The following is a 22,666-nucleotide window of genomic DNA, read 5'->3' as shown; positions in this document are numbered from 1 at the left end:
TGTGTGCAGGTCTACTGTCTGCCTGCCTGTCTGCTTATTTGCCTGTCTGTCTGTCTGTCTGTCTGTCTGTCTGTCTGTCTGTCTGTCTGTCTGTCTGTCTGTCTGTCTGTCTGTCTGTCTGTCTGTCTGTCTGTCTGTCTGTCTGTCTGTCTGTCTGTCTGTCTGTCTGTCTGTCTGTCTGTCTGTCTGTCTGTCTGTCTGTCTGCTTATTTGCCTGCATGTCTGTCTGCCTGTCTGCTTATTTGCCTGTGTCTGTGTGTGTTTTTAGTTGGTCCTAGAGGATCATCAGTGCAGTGCTTCAGAAGACCCTCTGCCTATTGCTGTTGGCACCATCTGCTTTTTAGAGGCCAATCCATCTCTCCTGGGCTGCCATTTAACAAGACATGGGGGATTAGAGGTGATGAGTACCCAAGATAGAGGACTTCATCATACAATCGTATATCTCCAAAGGGCCTATTAAAGGCACTAGCTACATTCAATAACTGGCAGAAAAGTTAGTTATAAAAGTGTATAAATTCAAGCAGTTTCTAGAAAAAAAATCTTAATTATAATTCAATGTAATTATGAATGAATTTTTTTTCAAAGATGGCAATATCCTTGATGTTATGAAATAAAATAAAAAATCTTATAATTGCTACAATTTAAGTAGTTCTGTTTGAATGGCCTTGACTCATTGACACAGCAGTATATTTGTCACGGTTGTAACCCTTCTACTGGTCAGGACGTGACAGTACCAGGCTCAGGTCTACTTCCCCCACCCAACCTGTCCACCCCTGCTGAATGCTCAGGGCTGTAGAGCGTCTCTGGGAGCTCCGGACTGTAAGCCAACTCTGGAAGCTCCAGACTGCAGGCAGACTCACACGGCTCCGGACTGCAGGCAGACTCACACGGCTCCGGACTGCAGGCAGACTCACTCGGCTCCGGACTGTAGGGCGACTCTGGGAGCTCCGGACTGTAAGCCAACTCTGGAAGCTCCGGACTGCAGGCAGACTCACTCGGCTCCGGACTGCAGGCAGACTCACACGGCTCCGGACTGCAGGCAGACTCACTCGGCTCCGGACCGCAGGCAGACTCACTCGGCTCCGGACTGCAGGCAGACTCACTCGGCTCCGGACTGCAGGCAGACTCACTCGGTTCCGGACTGTAGGGCGACTCTGGGAGCTCCGGACCGTAGGGCGACTCTCCTGGTTCCGGACAGTGGGCCGTCTCTCTTGGTTCCGGACAGTGGGCCGTCTCTCTTGGTTCCGGACAGTGGGCCGTCTCTCTTGGTTCCGGACAGTGGGCCGTCTCTCTTGGTTCCGGACAGTGGGCCGTCTCTCTTGGTTCCGGACAGTGGGCCGTCTCTCTTGGTTCCGGACAGTGGGCCGTCTCTCTTGGTTTCCGGACAGATTCTTGGGGCGGCCTCTCCACCTTTACCTGCTTCCCAGGCAGGCTGTCACAATAGTCCAGTAGTTGTTCCCACGTCCAGTCAATCCTTGCCTCTAATACCTCCAGCGACCAGGATGCCATTACCTCCCGAGCGCGCTGTTTTCTCCACTCCAGGTGCTGCTCCCGACAGTCCACCCATTGCTCCTTCCTCCGCTGCTTGGTCCTTGGTTGGTGGGAGATTCTGTCACGGTTGTCGTAGGGTAAAGTGGACCAAGACACAGCGGGGAAATGTGCACTCATCTTCTTTTATTTAAATGGACAAGAAGGTGAACCAAAACAACACGTACACAAAAAAAAAACACGACTAATAACAGGCCGGTAAGGCACAGAGCTATACACAGCACAATCTCCTACAAATACTAAAACAAACACATACCTATTTATAGGACCCTCAATCAGAGGCAACGAGAAAACACCTGCCTCCAATTGAGGGTTCAACCCCCAATTAACTAAACATAGAAATACAAATAACTAGACTGAACATAGAAATACATAAACATAGAACAGTGCCCAAAACCCGGAATACTAAATCAAACACCCTACTAAACACACAACCACCCCGAACCACATAAAACAAATACCCCCTGCCACGTCCTGACCAAACTACAATAACAAATAACCCCTTCTACTGGTCAGGACGTGACAATATTCTACATCGTTCCCTTTTTGAAATACTGTAGCTTCTGTTCTACTTGTTTTCAACAGGGCTTGTTTGTGTAGCGTTGTTGTATAGTAAATAACACACGACTACAGTGATGCTGTTAGTAGAGGATTGTTTTAGCATAGAGGCAACACTAAGGGATGTGAGGGGTTAAAGAGAATCTTTAATCCACTCTTTGAATCAAAGACTGTTTTTAAATGTCTCTGGTCTTTTACGAAACCGCTCCTAGCCCCAAGCACAGACCCTAACAAGCATGATGCTTTGTGATGCAAGCCAAATTTACAGCCTGATTTTTACCGTTCACACATAGAAGCTATCTGGTTGGTAAAAAAAAAAAAAATCAGGATGTTGTTTTCTTAATTTTTATTTTCTCGTCCTTATTTTTTTTACAACAATCTTTTTTGTGGACTGTTCAGAGATACCTAAATGTGTGTTTTAATGGGCAACCAGATGAACTTTGATGTCATTGATAAAATAACATTGTACACCCTAATCCTAATGGCACAATTCCTTATGATCCCTTTATGCAGAGCCTTGCAGTGGGATCAAAGAAACACAGTTTTGCCCAGGGCAATAAAATATGTATTAAAAAAATGAGTTTGCCTTGAACGATATACTAACAGGGTGAAAATCATTCAATTGGTAAATCGGCAATGCCTGTAGTTCACAGACCATTTTTCATCATTCACAAGTATCACTGCGCCAATAACTACTAAACTAACAGGTTCTTTATGCCAGAGAGAAAACATCACGTTTTTACCCAACGCTAATGGGCTGTTTTTAAAAGTAAAAGTCACCCAGGGCACGAGTGGGCTCAACCCTTCATTATTTTGTAGGCTAATCCGTTCCAACCCTGGTGGTTGTCCTGTCTTGGCTTTGACCACCGTGAGACGATGAAAGTATTGTTTTATATAAATCACCATTAATCTGGCAAATAAATCAACTGATGATTTTTTTATCTCCTTATAGAACCGACATACAGCCTGTAACCTATATCTCATTGACAAGCAACACCAATAAAGATGAACATCTAGGCTTGAGAAGGAATTATCTAACCAATGAATGACCTTATTAAACACAGGTGTTGCTGCTGTATGAACGCAGGGGATCAGGATGTTATCAGGATGCTAGGTATCTGACAGATGAAAGCAGGAGATCATGATGCTAGCTACCTGACAGATGAAAGCAGGAGATCAGAATGTTATCATGATGCTAGCTACCTGACAGATAAAAGCAGGAGATCAGGATGTTACCAGGATGCTAGCTACCTGACAGATGCCAGCAGGGGATCAGGATGTTATCAGGATGCTAGCTACCTGACAGATGAAAGCAGGAGATCAGGATGTTACCAGGATGCTAGCTACCTGACAGATAAAAGCAGGAGATCAGGATGTTACCAGGATGCTAGCTACCTGACAGATGAAAGCAGGAGATCAGGATGTTACCAGGATGCTAGCTACCTGACAGATGCCAGCAGGGGATCAGGATGTTATCAGGATGCTAGCTACCTGACAGATGAAAGCAGGAGATCAGAATGTTATCATGATGCTAGCTACCTGACAGATGAAAGCAGGAGATCAGGATGTTACCAGGATGCTAGCTACCTGACAGATGACAGCAGGGGATCAGGATGTTATCAGGATGCTAGCTACCTGACAGATGAAAGCAGGAGATCAAAAGTTTATAGTGGAACTCACCCAATATTAGAATTTGTTCTAATTGTGATTTATGGCACAGGATTCAGACTTCCATTTATGACGTGTTAAATCTGGTGTTTGTAATTAATCTAACTTGGTTTTCGCATATTTCCTCAGGTGGCAAGAAGCTGCATGGGCAGACAGCTGGGAAACTGCATGAAACTCTTTAAATGAGTTCAACAACAGATGCACTAGAAGGAATAAAACCCCATTTTCCATGGTCATGCAATTTTTAACAATCGAGAAACTTTCAATTGTGACCTAGTATTCCATGTATTTATGTTAATGTTCTGCCTGGAGGACGTCTAGATAGGAAAACCAAACAAAGCCCTGGTTGTCATTTTTATTAGAAGAGAGTGATGCAAGCCTCTGAGGAATGGGGTGTGACAGCGGGGTGAAATAGGGTGTTTCCACTCCCTCGCAGGTGATCTATAGTTTGTCAGCACCAATCAGGATAGGGGAAAAGGGGAAAAGTCAATTTATCCCATTCATGGCTTATTGAAGAAGGGGTGCTGGATCTGAATTCACACAGCCCAAAGGTCCCTGTCTGGACGCACTATTGTATTGAGACTATTTATCTTCTTCTTTATCAGTTCAGAATGTGCTTTGATTTATTAAACCTAGCATTCTCATATGGAAGATTCCCTCCTAGGTCCTAGGTCTGTTCCCCCTTAAGAACTAAAATGACAGCATGGTGACAAACTGGGCATCTGACAACTAGCAACACTTATGTCGCCAAAAGTTATCGTAAATATCATTACTTAAGGATCTCTTCAAGTGATTACAGAATATTTTTTATGAAGATACACAACATGACCAAAACCATTTGGACGACTTTCTCGTCGAACATCTCATTCCAAAATGATGGGAATTAATATAGAGTTTGTTCCCCCCCCCCCTTTGCTGTTATAACAGCCTCCACTCTTCTGGGAAGGCTTTCCACTAAATGTTGGAACATTGCTGTGGGGACTTGCTTCCATTCAGCTACAAGAGCATTAGTGAGGTTGGGTTACTGATGTTGGGTAATTGGGGCTGGCTCGCAGTCGGCGTTCCAATTCATCCCAAAGGTGTTTGATGGGGTTAATGTCAGGGCTATGTGCAGACCAGCTAAGTTCTTCTACACCGATCTCAACAAAACATTTCAATATGGACCTCACTTTGTGCACGGGGGTATAGTCATGCTGAAGCAGGAAAGGGCCTTCCCTATACTGTTGCCACAACGTTGGAAGAACAGAATCGTCTATAATGTCATTGTATGCAGTAGCGTTAAGATTTCCTTTTACTGGAACTAAGAGGCCTAGCCCGAACAATGAAAAACAGCCCCAGACCATTATTGTGTGAGTGCTGCAACCGAGGACAGACGATTTTTACACTCTATGTGCTTCAGCACTCAGCAGTCCCGTTCTGTGAGCTTGTGTGGCCTATTACTTCACAGCTGAGCTGTTGTTGCCTCCTAGACGTTTCTATTACACAATAACAGCACTTACAGCTGAACGGGGCAGCTCTAGCAGAGCAATTTGACAATCTGACTTGTTGGAAAGGTGGCATCTTATGATGGTGCCACGTTGAAAGTCACTGAGCTCTTCAATAAAGCCATTCTACTGCCAATGTTTGTCTGTGGAGATTGCATGGCTGTGTACTCGATTTTATACACCTGTTAGCAACGGGTTTGGCTAAAATAGTGGAATCCACTGATTTGAAGGGGTGTCCATACAGTGTATTTAGGGAGCTTTATAGTGTACATACAGCGCCTATAGAAATATCATATTGTGTATTTAGGGAGCTTTATAGTGTACATACAGCGCCTACAGAAAGTCCACATCCTCTTGAAAATTAAATCTAAAAAGGATTACATTTGATCTACAAAACCTACTCCACATGTTCTACTTTAAAGAAAGTTATAGAAGATCCCCCCCCTGCTCTTGACTTTTTTACACCCTTATTCTAAAATGTATTAAAAAAAAATGTTTTCCCCCATCAGTCTACACACAATACTCCATAATGACAAATCAAAAACAGGTTTTTAGAAATGTTTGGAAATGTAAAAATAGAAGAAGAAAAAATATTTACGGAAGTATTCAGACACTTTACTCAGTACTTTGTTGAAGCATCTTTGGCAGCGATTACAGCGTTGAGTCTTCTTGGGTATGACGCTACAAGCTTGGCACACCTGTATTAGGGGAGATTCTCCCATTCCTCTCTGTCAATCCTTTAAAGCTCTGTCAGGTTGGATGGGGAGCGTCGCTGCACAGATATTTTCAGGTCTCTCCAGAGATGTTCGATCAGTTTCAAGCCCGGGCTCTGGCTGGGCCACTCAAGGACATTCAGAAACTTGTTCTGACGCCACTCCTGCATTGTCTTGGCTGTGTGCTTAGGGTCATTGTCCTGTTGGAAGGTGAACCTTCACTCCAGTCTGAGGGACTGAGAGCTCTGGAGCAGGTTTTCATCAAGGATCTCTCTGTACTTTGCTCCATTCATCTTTCCCTCGATCCCAGTCCCTGCCGTTGAGGAACATCCCCACAGAATGATGACAATTCCTTCGACCTCATTACTTGTTTTTTTCTCTGACTGTCAACTGACATGCACTGTCAACTTTTCAACAGGACAATGACCCAAAACACACCTCCAGGCGGTGTAAGGGCTATTTGACCAAAGAGAGTGATGGAGTGCTGCATCAGATGACCTGGCCACCACAATCATCCGACCTCAACCCAATTGAGAGGGTTTGGGATGAGTTGGACTGCAGAGTGAAGGAAAAGCAGCCAACAAGTGCTCAGCATATGTGGAAACTCCTTCAAGACTGTTGGAAAAGCATTCCAGGTGTAGCTGGTTGAGAGAATGCCAAGAGTGTGCAAAGCTGTCATTAAGGCAAAGGGTGGCTACTTTCAATAATTTAGTTCGATTTTTTTTCCTCATTTTTTTGGTTAGTACATGATTCCTGGAAAGAGTAGGTGTGTCCAAACTTTTTACTGGTATTGTATGTTGCCCTAAATGTTGTGCAAAATTGGTCGAATCTTAATGAAAATTATTCGCAGCAGTAATGGCTGCCGAAGTATTAACTCAGTTGTTACATTTTTTTCTGTAAGGGCTGTCGTCATGGAGAGAAGTGGACCAAAATGCAGCGGAGTTCGTGTTCGTCATCTTTAATGCAAAACGGAACACTATACACTTACAAAAACAATAAACAACCGACAGCTAAACAGTACTGACAGCATAACACACTGAACAGAAACAATTACCCACAACCACAAGGAAAAACACACACTACTATATAGGACTCCCAATCAAAGGCAACTCAACACACCTGCCTTCAATTGGGAGTCCAACAACCAACTCACACGTAACACAAAAAAACTCTGCCACGTCCTGACCAAAACTAATACAATTGCTCCCTCTGCTGGTCAGGACATGACATTTTCTTAATTTAAATATTTTTCTACAACTTTTTTGCACTTTGAATATGTGGAGAAGCTTGTGAAGACAGCAAATTTTGAAAAAATATCTAGGGAGTCTAGACTTTCTATACATCCTGGTAACAAACAAACTACAGTGTTTGGGATCCCCTGAATTGAATATATTTTGAACAAAATATATACATGTTTATTGATCAAATATAGTGCCATTTTCAGTTACACATTTAGAGTGTAACTGAAGGTTGATACATAATTCCAGTGTATATTAGAATACAGTACGGTGTCAGTCATTTTATGTATTATTAATATATTGATTAATATAATATATATAATATTAATATATTATTATGTTGTATGTGCACTGTAGGCCTATGTGTACATGTAGGATTTTGGATGCATCCCAAATGTTACCCTGTTAACTATGCTCTACTTCTGATCACAGCCCATAGGGAATAGGGAGGCATTTGGGACTTAACCATTGTGGCTAATGCAAGCCCATCCCTGACCTAAATGTTTGCATATTAAAGTCCCTTTTGTGTTATATACAACAGCATTTTAAGTAATACTGTACAAGATTTCATTAATCAAAACTGGAGAAAATTTACTGTGGATCTGTAAAAAATGTGTATTGCCAGAGAGGCACAATGCCTGTTCAATAAAACAATATGAGATCATAAATGGTGAGCAGCATCTCGGAGACAGATTAAATGAAAATCAGGGAATCAATCAGGTCTGTAATAATCTACTGCGACAGATTGTGATAAAAGTAGCTCCTATAATTTACTGTGTATTTCACATTACATGTGATGGCCTTTTTCCCTCCAGAAACACACAGAAACAACTGGATATTATCACAAGTAATAGAGAAGACATTGGCTTCATCCCAAATGGCACCCTATTCCCTATTTAGTGCACAATTTTGACCAGTGAACTAAATAGGGAACAGGGTGTAATTTGGGACAGGGGGTTTATCCAGTAGACTAATATGCCCCCTACAGAGCTACACTGACTACAAGAACCATGGCCAATGTTATTCTTAACACGTTTCTAAAGGCCCTGCTTTTCAACGGTCAAGAAATCAAAATGTAGATGTCAATTTATTAAATACAATGTTTGTTTAATACCTGAAAAAGTTGATGCTTCAATGTCATCCTATTTGTCTATTCTGTGCACAATAAAGAAAGTCAATCGTTCTAAGTCTAATTCATGGTCCTCTGTAGCTCAGTTGGTAGAGCATGGCTCTTGCAATGCCAGGATCAGTGGCAACCCATCATTCAGGACAGGTGGGGAAGAGCCCCACCTGTTTTGAGCCCCAATTGTTTTGCTAAAAATAAAAATATATATATATTTTTAAAATGTCATTTTTTTGCAGCGTGACTGTTTTGAATGTTATTTTGGAATTATATTGTGTCACATATCAGTTTGCAAACAATATAAAAAAAAATATATATATATATATATATATCATTGAGTTAATAAAGCCACACACAAACATTTGTTTTCTTGAGTAAGGCAGCTCCAAAATGCAGGTGTTTCAGCCTAGCTCTGTGCTTTCTGTGATGGTGTGGCAAGCCAGCAGAAAAATAAAGAGCATTTCCGCCGTGATTGGCTCAGTGTTCTGTCACTCATGGGGACACTATGTCACCGCCAGGTCTAATGAGAGAGCTAGAAAATTCTAGCCCCTTGGGTGCTGCCATAGAGTTATATTAGAAGTGCCCGTCCAAGAAGGTTCAAGGTCATTGGCCACAGATAAAATTATGTCAAATCACATTTCATGTACAGTAGCTTTGATTGGACTTAGCTAGCAGTCATCATCATGAATCAAGTCAACAGTCTACTGGCAGATCCTTTTTAATCCTTGTCATATAAAGATAAATTATAGATAAATGTATTGGTACTCATCGACCATTGGACATAAACATTACACAACAAGTTGGAAATTGCAAATTCAACAATGAGTGGATTGGAAGGAATCAGTGACAATGGCTAACGTTAACTGCAAGCATTACAAAGCAATCACTAGCCTGCTATTCAGTGGAGTGGCTGTGTGGTCCCAAATCTGGAATTAAGGGGCCCTTTTCCAAGTTTAAAATGATAAACATTCAACATTGGCCATGCTGTCAATGAAGCATGATTTGTGCCGCGCTCAAAACAACTGTTAACTCAGAACTGAGAAAACTTGACTTCAGTGAGTTCAAGACAACTGGGAAGTCGGGAATAAATTAGCTCCGACTAGGAAAATACGTTTTGAATGGTCATTCAACTCGTAATTGTAAATCCGGCCTCTTTCTAGACGTCATCATGATTCGACCTTGTTTTTCAGAGTTCCCATTTGTTTTGAAAGGACCGCCACGCCACCTTCCTGTTCAAGTGAGCACAGCACAACAATGTGAGTCCAAAAAATGTATTGTATGCTGCTGCGTAAAATACATAATATGCCAGAGAGATGTGTATACAGTGACTAAGAAAGTAATACTAAGTGTATGTTGTGTAGTAAGATGTTAGCAGTCCATGTGTGCCGCACCCTAATAATATGGTCTACTTACCCCTCTTAATTTCACCTGCTGTTCTGACTTGGTGGTGTACATGTAGCCTATAACCTGTTTTAGAGAAATGTAATCATTGAATATTGTAAGAGCTTTCATTGTCTGCTTATATGCCCCTTTTATTTATCTGACGGTTCTGACTTGGTGTACAGGGAGAACACTGTAAGAATGGCCCATGAGTTTTTCATAGCTGTCTAAATACCACCACAGACCAATGCTGGCACTAAAACCGCACTCAATGATCTGTATACCGCCATAAGCAAACAGGAAAACGCTCATACAGAGGCGGCGCTCCTAGTGGCCGAGGACTTTAATGCAGGGAAACATAAATCAGTTTTACCTCATTTCTACCAGCATGTTAAATGTGCAAACAAAGGGGGAAATAACGCTAGACCACCTTTACTCCACACACAGACACACATACAAAGCTCTCCCTCGCCCCCCATTTGGAAAATCTTATGGCACAAAAGCCATAAGACTCCTGAACATCTAATCAAATGGCTACCCAGACTATTTGCATTGCCCCCCCCCCCCCCCCCCCTTCTATGCTGCTGCTACTCCCTGTTATTATCTATGCATAGTCACTTTAATAACTCTACCCACATGTACATATTACCTCAGTTACCTCGACACCGGTGCCCCCGCACATTGACTCTGTACCGGTACCCCCTGTATATAGCCTCCACATTGACTCTATACCGGTACCCCCTGTATATAGCCTCCACATTGACTCTGTACTGGTACCCCCTCTATATAGCCTCCACATTGACTCTGTACCAGTACCCCCTGTATATAGCCTCCACATTGACTCTGTACCAGTACCCCCTGTATATAGCCTCCACATTGACTCTGTACCGGTACCCCCCTGTATATAGCCTCCACATTGACTCTGTACCGGTACCCCCCTGTATATAGCCTCCACATTGACTCTGTACCAGTACCCCCTGTATATAGCCTCCACATTGACTCTGTACCAGTACCCCCTGTATATAGCCTCCACATTGACTCTGTACCAGTACCCCCTGTATATAGCCTCCACATTGACTCTGTACCGGTACCCCTTGTATATGGCCCTGCTATTGTTATTTACTGCTGCTCTTTAATTATTTGTTATTCTTATCTCTTACTTTTTGGGGGTATTTTCTTAAAACTGAATTGTTGTTTAAGGGCTTGTAAGTAAGCATTTCACTGTAAGGTCTACACCTGTTGTATTCGGCGCATGCGACAAATACAATTTGATTTGATGTTCTGAATTCTGTCGCTGTACATTTCAAAAGTGCTAATTGTCCGTTCTAGCTCGCTCATTGTCTTAATTGAAATTACGGATTGCCTCTTATCCGCTTGTCGTCCCCTTATGCCATAGTTTGTACATCTCAATTGTCATTAGAAACCACATTTGTTTAAGCAAGTCAGCCATATCAGCTATGTTTTTTTTAAAGGCAGTAAATGAGGCTGATGATCTGTTTCACTGCTAGACAAGGCTCCGCTGATAGCCAGGTGTAGCACCGGTAAGATGTTGGGACTGCTGTTTGGACAGCTTTATGTAGGCCGTTTGTGGGCACCATTTGTCATCATTATGGCGCAATTAATGTATTGTTTAGTGTTGTGTTGTGAAGTGGCTTTGCTGGCATGCATCCCACTTTCTTTTTTTTGTTGTTGCCCCACCAAGATTTACATGCTAAAATCGGCACTGGCCACGATAGTGGGTCCATTTCCAGGGCCACCTATACATAAGAAATGTATGCACGCATGACTGTAGGTCGCTTTGGATAAAGGCATCTGCTAAATGACATATTATTTGTATATTGTAACGCTTGAATCTCAGGCAGCAACCTGAGTATCATTCATGGACGTTGGGACAAGGAGGAAAAGGCAAGGTGGCTACAGCGGCGCGCTAGCCTGTTCAACTCTTTACAAGGCTGTGTGGGATCATTCAGACATTGTACAACATGTTTTGAATCTAAACAGCCATCCCTGTCCTCTTCATTCTATGCTGTTATTTGTTTCCATGGCAACTTTTTTACCAGCATAGATTTGCGTATTTTTTTTTTTTTGTCGCTTATGTGTTTTGTGCTTGTTCATCTCATTCCGGCAGAACCTTTTGATGTCATTAAAAACACTTCTAACAAGGTAATATCAGGAGGTGGACAGAGGCACTGTGAATCGTGTAAGTGTTATAGTTACCAGAAGCCTGCCCACAGGTGCAATCGTCTCTCAATATGAAGTTCAATGGCAATTATTCTAAAGATGTAATATTCCTGAAAAGGACTCTGTCCGCAAGCATCAATTTGAAGCTAATTGGCCATCTTGTTTGACAGGGCAGTAATGAAGCTAAAGATAACTTGTTAAATGTTGATAAATCAGTAGCGTTATATTGTCATGTAACTTCTTCTGTGTAGGGCTATAACCATGATTACTTAGATTTATCCTTCTTCTTCCTTCTTCACAGAACTTTGAACAAGAAGAGTGTTTGTATTTCGCACCACGTCTATGTGTCTGTACATCTGTCTTGGCCACCGAGGGAATTCAAGTGAGGTGATGACATAATTCCCAATCACAAAAAGCCCTCACAGAGAAAGGTATTATTTGTTCTCATTCAGTGGAACCTCTTCATGCTGATTACAAAGTAACTCATCTTTTTTTTTTTTTTTGATTGTGGAAGATTGGCTGCCAGAACCATCTTTTCGGTGAACAGACTACTTAGAGACTACAGGGGTATGGTACAGACGAATAGATCCACATGAAGCACTTTGTAGTAGGCCTTTCTATAACAGTACAAACGTTTTGACCGTATATTTAATTACATTTTGAAAGACAGGATCTCTGGCTCTTTCAAAGTCACGCAACCCCTATAAATAAGTATGTTGTTAGAATGTCAATATCATGAACAGAACTAGAGAATAACTATGGGTCTAATAACACCTCAGATCACAGAGGTACAGATGAATAGACAAACATAAAGCAATATTTTTAATGTGTTTTAGTTTAAGTGTTTTAGTGCCAAACCAAGAGACAGACAAGGCAGTTCTGCACTCAAAGGGGATTTATGAACAACCACAAAAATGGTTCACAGGTAGCTTGGGGAATCATCATGTACCAAAAGAACTTTCTCACAAAAAATAAGGCAAATACTCTAAATCAACAACTGGCCCTTTATCGCAGTAACTGAACATAAACTTAAATCACTGGGGAAGTTAATATTTTACCACAGGGCAGAGAGAGCTTCAAAATGTCTGCATTGAGGTGCTGACTGGTTCAATGTTCATCCTCCTCCCGACTCTCTCTCCCTCTGTCTGAATGCCTCCAGCTCCCCACGTGCTGCCACTGCAGCCCTAATTGCAGCCAGCTGTACAAGATGTGCAGCTGCAGTCAATTAAGTCTCTGTGGAGAGATGCCACACCTTGTAATGAGTGTGTTTAGCCACCAGGTGGGCCAAAAGAAGGCCTTTCCCACCCTTACACCCCTCGGGTGCTGACAGTAGCACAACTACAGAACTCTATGGGCCCTTTGTTCCTGGAATCCCAGTCCCTTACGATTTGCTAGTCTTTAAGTCAAACTCCTCCAAATGTACAATGCATGTACTTTGACTTTATACTGCTTCTGATTGGATGGCCAAAAAGTAGGGATTTGTGGGTATAACAATGTACATGGATGTTTCCTCAGTCATATTTTATATATGCCACTTTCTACGTTCCCACAATTTATTCAATATGGATAATTTCCTGATAAACTGGTCTCACAATGTAAAAGGCAAAAGAAGGGCTCTTATGTTGAAATTGTCTTATGTTTCTTCTCATGAAGTATGAGATATCTAAGAAGGGGCCAGATTTTAACGATGTGATTCCATCATACTGGAATAGAAAACATGCTGACCAAGGGCTAGATTCAATCTGATCGCCCCTTTTCGACTATGCACCTTTCATGGTAAACACTGCATATATCGGTTCAATAATACAACGCGGCTCTTCGGTGGTCCGCATTGAATCTATGCCTTAGTGGGGTTTTTTTTAAACGAAATGTTATTTATTATTATACTAACACAATACTAGCTATATACAGTATGACTGCCTCAAACATCAGCAACGTGACTGTAATGAATCAACCATAAAACAGAATTACTAGAACAAATAAAAGCCCCTCTGACCACAGCAATTTGACAGTACATTTATGGGTACACTCAATTCTGACTTGAATGGAAATGGGCAATTCTAGGGATTATATTTCTATGGAATCAACTGGCCCCACTGTGCACCTACTGTAGATAGCGTGTCCAACTGCCTGATTTCCTGGTGTGACAACAAAGAGGGATTACACAGGGCTTTGAACAAAGTTATTTTTGATTGGTCTGACAAAGCCTCTTGAATGAAGTAGCAAGTCAGCTGATCTCCCATTGTTACCGTGCCAGGTTGGGTAAATGCAAGACAGAAGACTCTGTGATAATTTTTTTTTGTTCCTTCGTTGGAGGGAATCCATTCTCACTCAAGCAAACGACAGTGTCCCAAATGACACCCTACTCCCTATAAAGTGTACTATATAGTGTACTACTTCTGGTAAAAAAAATAGGGTGCCTTTTGGGACACACCCATAGTATATTAGGATAAGTCAATCTGGGGTGTTCCAAAGGTCACCAGACAGAAGCTGTAAATCTCTGTGCTGCTTTCAAAGGAGGGAAACTTTTTAAGCGTGGTGCCACATTTGGCAAAGCACCAGGTTCACTTTTTATTGTTTTGGGTTATGAATTTGCTTAGAAATTATTTTGTAAAGCACATAAACTGGAGATACGTCAAATTTGGGGTGGCAGGTAGCCTAGTGGTTAGAGGATTGGGCCAGTAACTGAAAAGTTGCTGGATCGAATCCCCGAGCTGACAAGGTAAAAATCTGTTGTTCTGCCCCTGAACTGTTTTAACTCAATGTTCCCTGGTAGGTCATCATTATAAATAAGAATTTGTTCCTAACTGACTTGTCTCGTTAAATAAAAACAATATATAGCAGTCTGAAGCTGGGGCAGACTAGGGTATATAAATACAAGAGAAGGTCTGGTCCTGTACATAGAAACGGTTCTATTAAGTTCTGCTCTGCTCTCCTAAAGTCTGGAAAATCAATAGTGTTAAACAGACAAGATGCCATAAAAAAATGAGGAAAGCAATTTTAACTGATTTGCTTCTAACAAAAAATATATATATATTTTTTTATAAACGGTGCAGTCTATTTGTCAAAGTCGTGTCAAGTTGTATCAAACAAAAAATCTATTTTCCCTCTGGAGACATAGAGAGGAACATGTCTGTAATAAAGTTAGCTGTTATCGTAAAGTGTTTGTCTCATGTTTCATGAGCTGAAATAAAAGATCTCACAAATGTTCCATACACACAAAAAAAATGTATTTCTCTACATTTTTGTGCACAAATTTGTTTACATCCCTGTTAGTGAGATTTTCTCCAAGATAATCCATCCGCCTGACAAGTGTGGCATATCAAGAAACAGCATGATTATTACACAAGTGTCTCTTGTGCTGGGGACAATAAAAGGCCACTCTAAAATCAGCAGTTTTGTCACACAATACAATGCCAAATATGTCTCAAGATTTCAGGGAGTGTGCAATTGTCATGCTGACTGCAGCAATGTCCACGAGCTGTTGACAGAGAATTGAAAGTCAATTTCTCTACCACAAGCCGCCTCCAACATTGTTTTAGAGAATTTGGCCGTACGTCCAACTGGCCTCACAAACACAGACCATGTGTATGGCATCGTGTGGGTGAACGGTTTTCTGATGTCAACGTTGTGAACAGGGTGTCCCATGGTTGTGGTGGGGTTATGGTATGGGGCAGGCATAAGCTACCGACAACAAACACAATTGCATTTTATCGATGGCAATTTGAATGCACAGAGAAACCATGACGAGATCCTGAGGCCCATTGCCATGCCATTCATCTGCCGCCATCACCTCATGTTTTAGCATGATCATGCACAGCCCTGTGTCACAAGGAAGTACACAATTCCTAGAAGCTGAAAATGTCCCAGTTCCTCCATGGCCAGACATGTCACCCATTGAGCATGTTTGGGATGCTGTGGCTCAACGTGTATGACAGCGCGTTCCAGTTTTCTCCCAATATCCAGCAACTTTGCACAGCCATTGTAGAGGAGTGGGACCAATGTTCCCTCTAAACTGTGTGCACAGAAATATCAGCCCACAGAGAGAAGCACAAGACTGAACTTCACTCAAGTTTCTATATCACCAAGCATTTCTGTAAAAAAACTCAACCAGCCTCTTGTTCCTATTTTACATTTTTTTTGTCTAGGGCTGTTGGTGCGTAGGTGCACCTGATTCAGCTGCCCTGTGTGCCAGGTAGGTGAACTGTTGCCATTTTGAACCATTTCATGTGTCTGAAGCAGAGCATGTGAGAGGGGTAGAGTGATGGAAATCCTGGGTGCTTGCACACCACTCAATGTCCTTCCCTACCTCTCTGCTAAAAACTGCACCAGGCTCACTCTAAAAAGAAATCTCCCCCTCCAAATTCGCTCCATTATTTTTGTGACTACCTGGACCTACCAATTGGTTGTTAAATATTGAAACCAGATCATATGGATTTCAATGAAAAGTATTTGAATTAACATAAAAAGGTGAATGTAAGAAGCACACATCATCTCAAATAGGCTACATGTCATATTAAACAGCATATAAACATGATAAATAGGTCAGGAGACAGACAGGGAGCTAAAGATGGAAAGAACATGAATTATTTAGGCTATATAATGTCATTTATTTCAAGGCTATAGCGTTCAAAGAAATACCTTTGAAGCATTTGCAAGTACGACACAATATGCTGGTAGGGACATAAAGCGCGCAGCATTTAAACAACATTTCGTTGTACTAATTAAATCGTTATAGTCTATAAATTGCTCATACAGGCTGTGGCTTAATTAGAATTAAATACAAATGAATTAAAGAAAAATTATTTATTAGTGTCTTTGAATTCAGATTTAGAATTAAGTTTTAGAAACACGAGTTTGGCCAGTCTTCGCCATCTTCATTTTCCTGCAATGGCGCCTGGAGAACCGGCCAGCAGCTGAGAACATCCTATCACCACTGGGGATGCTAAAGAGAACATCCTATCACCCCTGGGGATGCTAAAGAGAGCATCCTATCACCCCTGGGGATGCTAAACAGAACATCCTATCACCACTGGGGATGCTAAACAGAACATCCTATCACCACTGGGGATGCTAAACAGAACATCCTATCACCACTGGGGATGCTAAACAGAACATCCTATCACCACTGGGGATGCTAAAGAGAACATCCTATCACCACTGGGGATGCTAAAGAGAACATCCTATCACCACTGGGGATGCTAAACAGAACATCCTATCACCACTGGGGATGCTAAACAGCGTCTTGGCCACTCTTGCCAGGTTGGGCAGAGATGCAGAGTTGTTGTTTTTATTTTTCTATAGGTAGGCCTAAAGGTTTTTATACAAAATAACCCAATCAAAACTGAAAGCTCCTTGAACGTGGGAATGTGCCAGGCCTATTGGGTCAATATCAATTTTGGCCTATTGTATAGATAATAGAACGAAAAAGTTTTTTAGTTTTTTTTTGGTTTATAATAGTTTGCTACAATGACACACTTATCTACCCACCTCATTCCTTTATTTTAGCATGTGCACGTAGTAAGTACACCATCATACCTTTTGGGATGTGTCTTTTCAGAATCCACAAGAATCCACTTGTGGACACTACATCACCCTCTCATGCTCCTGGTCCTCATCTTTGTAAAATAAATGTTACCTTTATTTAACTAGTCAAGTCAGTTAAGAACACATTCTTAATTACAATGACGGCCCTACACCGGCAAAACACAGACAATGCTGGGGCAGTTATGTGCCGCCGTAGGGGCCTCCCAGTCACGGCCGGTTGTGATACAGCCTGGATTCAAACCAGGGTGTCTGTAGTGACACCTCAAGCACTGAGACGCAGTGCCTTAGACCGCTGCGCCAATGAAGTCAGCTTGATTTAACACCTGTGTGTTTTATCAGTTTCTTTATGAAAATATTTAGCGAACTCTATGACAGTAGTTAAAGCAAGGGGCTATAGCAGCACACAAGTAGACTACAAATGCATACTGGGGCAGACATGCCCTGAGCTCATGAAGTGAGCACTACTGGAGCGAAATTGGAACGAGCTAGAAGGCCGACGCTCCGGCCTTTGGGAATCTCGCTCCTTGCTCCAGTCAAATTGGGCGCACTCCATTCCTTGCTTTGCTCCAGCTCCTCTCGCATACTCTGGTCTGAAGGCACAAACTCTGCCTTCCGGCTGGCTCAGAGAGCAAATATTTTTTGGGGATGATTTAATTATTGACTGGCTTTCATCAAGCTGCCGACTCAAGAAAAAACTGTAATCTGTTACATGTAAAGTAGCTGCAATCTGTTGCATTACCAGAAAAAATATTATAATCAGATTACAGATACTTATGAAAAACTAGATGATTACATCGAGGATTACTTTTAAATTCATAAAGGATATTTGTGAGAAAAACAATTCTGACACTTCTCTGTTTTCTTAATGACATTCAAATCAGCATTGAAAAAAGGCGCAAATTTGAATTTATTCCACCTGATCGAGTCTGACCACCAGTCAGAGACCACTATGATGACACACAAAATGATGACCACCAATCAGAGACCACTATGTTGACACACCAAATGATGACCACCAATCAGAGACCACTATGTTGACACACCAAATGTGTTTGATGGATCGCGGGAAAAGAGCTTGAATAGGCTTTTGTAGGTTACAGTCCAAGCTATGTCTTCCAATGATGCAACTGCTGTCGGCATCCAACAATTATTCTAACTTGAATAAACGCTTGGAGGTAAGGGCGACAGCAGTGCTGTTGTCTACGGCGATACGGATATCACTTATTTATGATATCTACATAGCGCATTGACGTGAATCACACCGCTGCTCTCTCATTTAGCTATTTGCGGTTTATGGATTGTGGTTGTTGTGAATGGCTGTTCACAAATCTAAATGTGTATTTGAACCCAATAATGGTTGAATTCAAGAAGTTTAAGCTGCCTATCAATCATTGTTTTTGAAACCAGTGGACAGCCAGTGAAAAAATGCTCTCTTGCAACAGCTGCATAGTGTGGATCCCAGCCTATGGAATAAAAGTGGGGCTTTTATTGCTCAATCTAATTCATGCTGATAGAAAACAATAATCCATAGGCCTAATGGACACATGCTCAAACTCACACACTTTTGATAGGCTTAAAGGGGCAATCTGTAGTTGCTACACCCATTTTTGGACTTATAAACTATATATGTTAATGTAAATATACAATTTAATCATATTAGTATATGTAATAGAAAGTGATGGGTTAAAAGAAGCCTACATAACCAACCCATAAAGTAAAATGTAACATTCATATATGGCCAGTTATGTAAACTTTAACATTGATTTATCCTGCAATAGATGTCGTTCAATTGGTAACATACATTTTTGTCTTCTTCTAATGCCTTCTAAAGGGGAAAGTAATCTAAAAGTAACTGAATGTAATCAGATTACGTTACTGAGTTTGGGGTAATCCAAAAGTTAAGTTACTGATTACAGTTTTGAACCCTTAACTAGTAACTGTAACTGATTACATTTAGAAAGTAACCTACCAACCCTCGTGATCACAATATAGTAGCCATATCTAGGGAAACCAAAGTTCCAAAGGCAGGGCCTAATATAGTGTATAAGAGGTCATCGACAACGATGAGACGGCCTATAGGGAGGAGGTCTGAGAACTGGCAGTGTGGTGCCAGGACAACAACCTCTCCCTCAATGTGAGCAAGACAAAGGAGCTGATCGTGGACTACCGGAAAAGGAGGGCCGAACAGTCCCCCATTAACATCGACGGGGCTGAAGTGGAGTGGGTCGAGAGTTTCAAGTTCCTTGGTGTCCACATCACCAATGAATTATCATTGTCCAAATACACCAAGACAGTCATGAAGAGGGCATGACAACGCTTAATCCCCCTCAGGAGACTGAAAAGATTTGGTATGGGCCCCCAGATCCTCAAAAGGTTCTACAGCTGCACCATCGAGGGCATCCTGACCGGTTGCATCACCGCCTGGTATGGCAACTGCTCGGCATCTGACCATAAGGCGCTACAGAGGGTAGTGCGAACGGCCCAGTACATCACTGGGGCCAAGCTTCCTGCCATCCAGAACCTATATAATAGGCGTTGTCAGAGGAAAGCCCATAAGATTGGCAGAGACTTCAGTCACCCAAGTTATAGACTACTGCTACTTGCTGTTTGTTTGTTACCTATGCATAGTCACTTCACCCCCAGCTACATGTACAGATTACCTCAACTAGCCTGTACCCCTGCACACTGACTCGGTATTGTTATTCTTATTGTGTTACTTTTTATTATAACTTTTTATTTTAGCCTACTTGGTAAATATTTTCTTCATCAACTGCACTGTTGGTTAAGGGCTTGTAAGTAAGCATTTCACGGTTAAGTCTACACTTGTTGTATTCGGCGAATATGGCAAATAAAGTTTGATTTGATTTGAAAATACGTTTTGTTGTGATTCTTATGTTGATGTAAAGAATAGTTGTTGGTCCGTGGTGTGTAATGAGGGGCAACCAGGCACTGCATTTGACACATTTATGAAATTGCTTATTCCAGGTACTAATAAGCATGAACCCATTAAGAAAATTACAGTAAAAACTGTAAAATCCCCTTGGATTGATGAGGAATTGAAAACCGATTGAGAAACATACTGCAAATTGAGAAACTATGTGACTAAACTAAATAAAAGAACAATAAACTATACTATGAAACAAAAATAAATGATATAAAGAATGATAGTAAAAACCTTTGGAGCAGCTTAAATGAAATGTTGGGGAAAAAAGGCAAACTCGGCTCCATCATTCATTGAATCAAATGGCTCATTCATCACAAAACCCACTGATGTTGCCAACTACTTTCATTGTTTATTCATTGGCAAGATTAGCAAACTTAGGAATGACATGCCAGAAACAAACGCTGACACTACACATCCAAGTATATCTGACTGAACTATGAAAGAGAGGCGTTGTACTTTTGAATTCCGTAAAGTCAGTGTAGAAGAGGAGAAAAAATTATTGTTGTCTATCAACAATGACAAGCCACCGGGGTCTGACAATCTGGATGGACAATTACTGAGGATAATAGCGGACGATATTGCCACTCCTATTTGCTATATCTTCAATTTAAGCCTACTAGAAAGTGTTTGCCCTCAGGCCTGGAGGGAAGCTAAAGTAATTCCGCTACCCAAGAAAAGTAAAGACCCTTTTACTGGCTCAAATAGCCGACCAATCAGCCTGTTACCAACCTTTAGTAAACTTCTGGAAAAAAATTGTGTTTGACCAGATACGATGCTATTATAACAGTAAACAAATTGACAACAGACTTTCAGCACACTTATAGGGAATGACGTTCAACAAGCACAGCACTTATACAAATGACTGATGATTGGCTGAGAGAAATGTATGAAAAAATAAATATTGATCATGGTCTGCTGCTGGAAAAACGTACAGTACCACTCAAACGTCATTCCAGGGTTTTTCTTTATTTCGACTATTTTCTACATTGTGGAATAATAGTGAATACATCAAAACTATGAAATAACACACATGGAATCATGTAGTAACCAAAAAAAGTGTTAAACAAATAAAAATGTATTTTATATTTGAGATTCTTCAAAGTAGCCGCCCTTTGCCTTGATGACAGCTCTGCACACTCTTGGCATTCTCTCAACCAGCTTCATGAAGTAGTCACCTGGAATGCATTTCAATTAACAGGTGTGCCTTGTTTAAAGTCAATTTGTGGAATTTCTTTCCTTCTTAATGTGTTTCAGCAAATCAGGTGTGTTGTGACAAGGTAGGGTTGGTATACAGAAGATAGCCCTATTTGGTAAAAGACCATGTCCATTTTATGGCAAGAACAGCTCAAATAAGCAAAGAGAAACAACAGTCCATCAATACTTTAAGACATGAAGGTCAGTCAATGTGGAACATTTCTAAAACTAAAAGTTTCTTCAAGTGCAGTTGCAAAAACCATCAAATACTATGATGAAACTAGCTCTCAAGAGGACTGCCACATGAAAGGAAGACCCGGAGTTTCCTCTGCTGTAGAGGATAAGTTCATTAGAGTTACCAGCCTCAGAAATTGCAGTCCAAATAAATGCTTCACAGAGTTCAAGTAACAGACACATCTCAACATCAACTGTTCAGAGGAGACAGCATGAATCAGGCCTTCATTGTCGAATTGCTGCAAAGAAACCACTACTAAAGGACACCAATAAGAAGAAGGGACTTGCTTGGGCCAAGAAACACGAGCAATGGACATTGGACTGGTGAAATCTGTCCTTTGGTCTGATGAGTCCAAATTTGAGTCAACATTTTTGGTTCCAACGGATGACCTCCGCATGTGTGGTTCCCACCATGAAGCATGGAGGATGTATGATGGTTTGGGTGGCCTTTGCTGGTGACACTGTCTGGGATTTATTTAGAATTCACTGCACACTTAACCAGCATGAGTACCACAGCATTCTGCAGTGGTACGCCATCCCATCTGTTTTGCGCTTAGTGGGACTATCATTTGTTTTTCAATAGGACAATGATCCAACACACCTCCATGCTGTGTAAGTGCTATTTGACCAAGAAGGAGAGTGATAGAGTGCTGCATCAGATGACCTGGCCTCCACTACCACCCGACCTCAACCCAATAGAGATTGTTTGGGATGAGTTGGACCGCAGAGTAAAGAAAAAGCAGCCAACAAGTGCTCAGCATTTGTGGGAACTCCTTCAAGACTGTTGGAAACACATTCCAGATGAAGCTGGTTGAAAGAATTTCAAGACTGTGCAAAACTGTCATCAATAGAAA

Source organism: Salmo salar, chromosome 05, assembly GCF_965601325.2.
Source record: "Salmo salar chromosome 05, fSalSal1, whole genome shotgun sequence".
NCBI lineage: Eukaryota > Metazoa > Chordata > Actinopteri > Salmoniformes > Salmonidae > Salmo > Salmo salar.
This window is presented reverse-complemented; position numbering follows the sequence as displayed.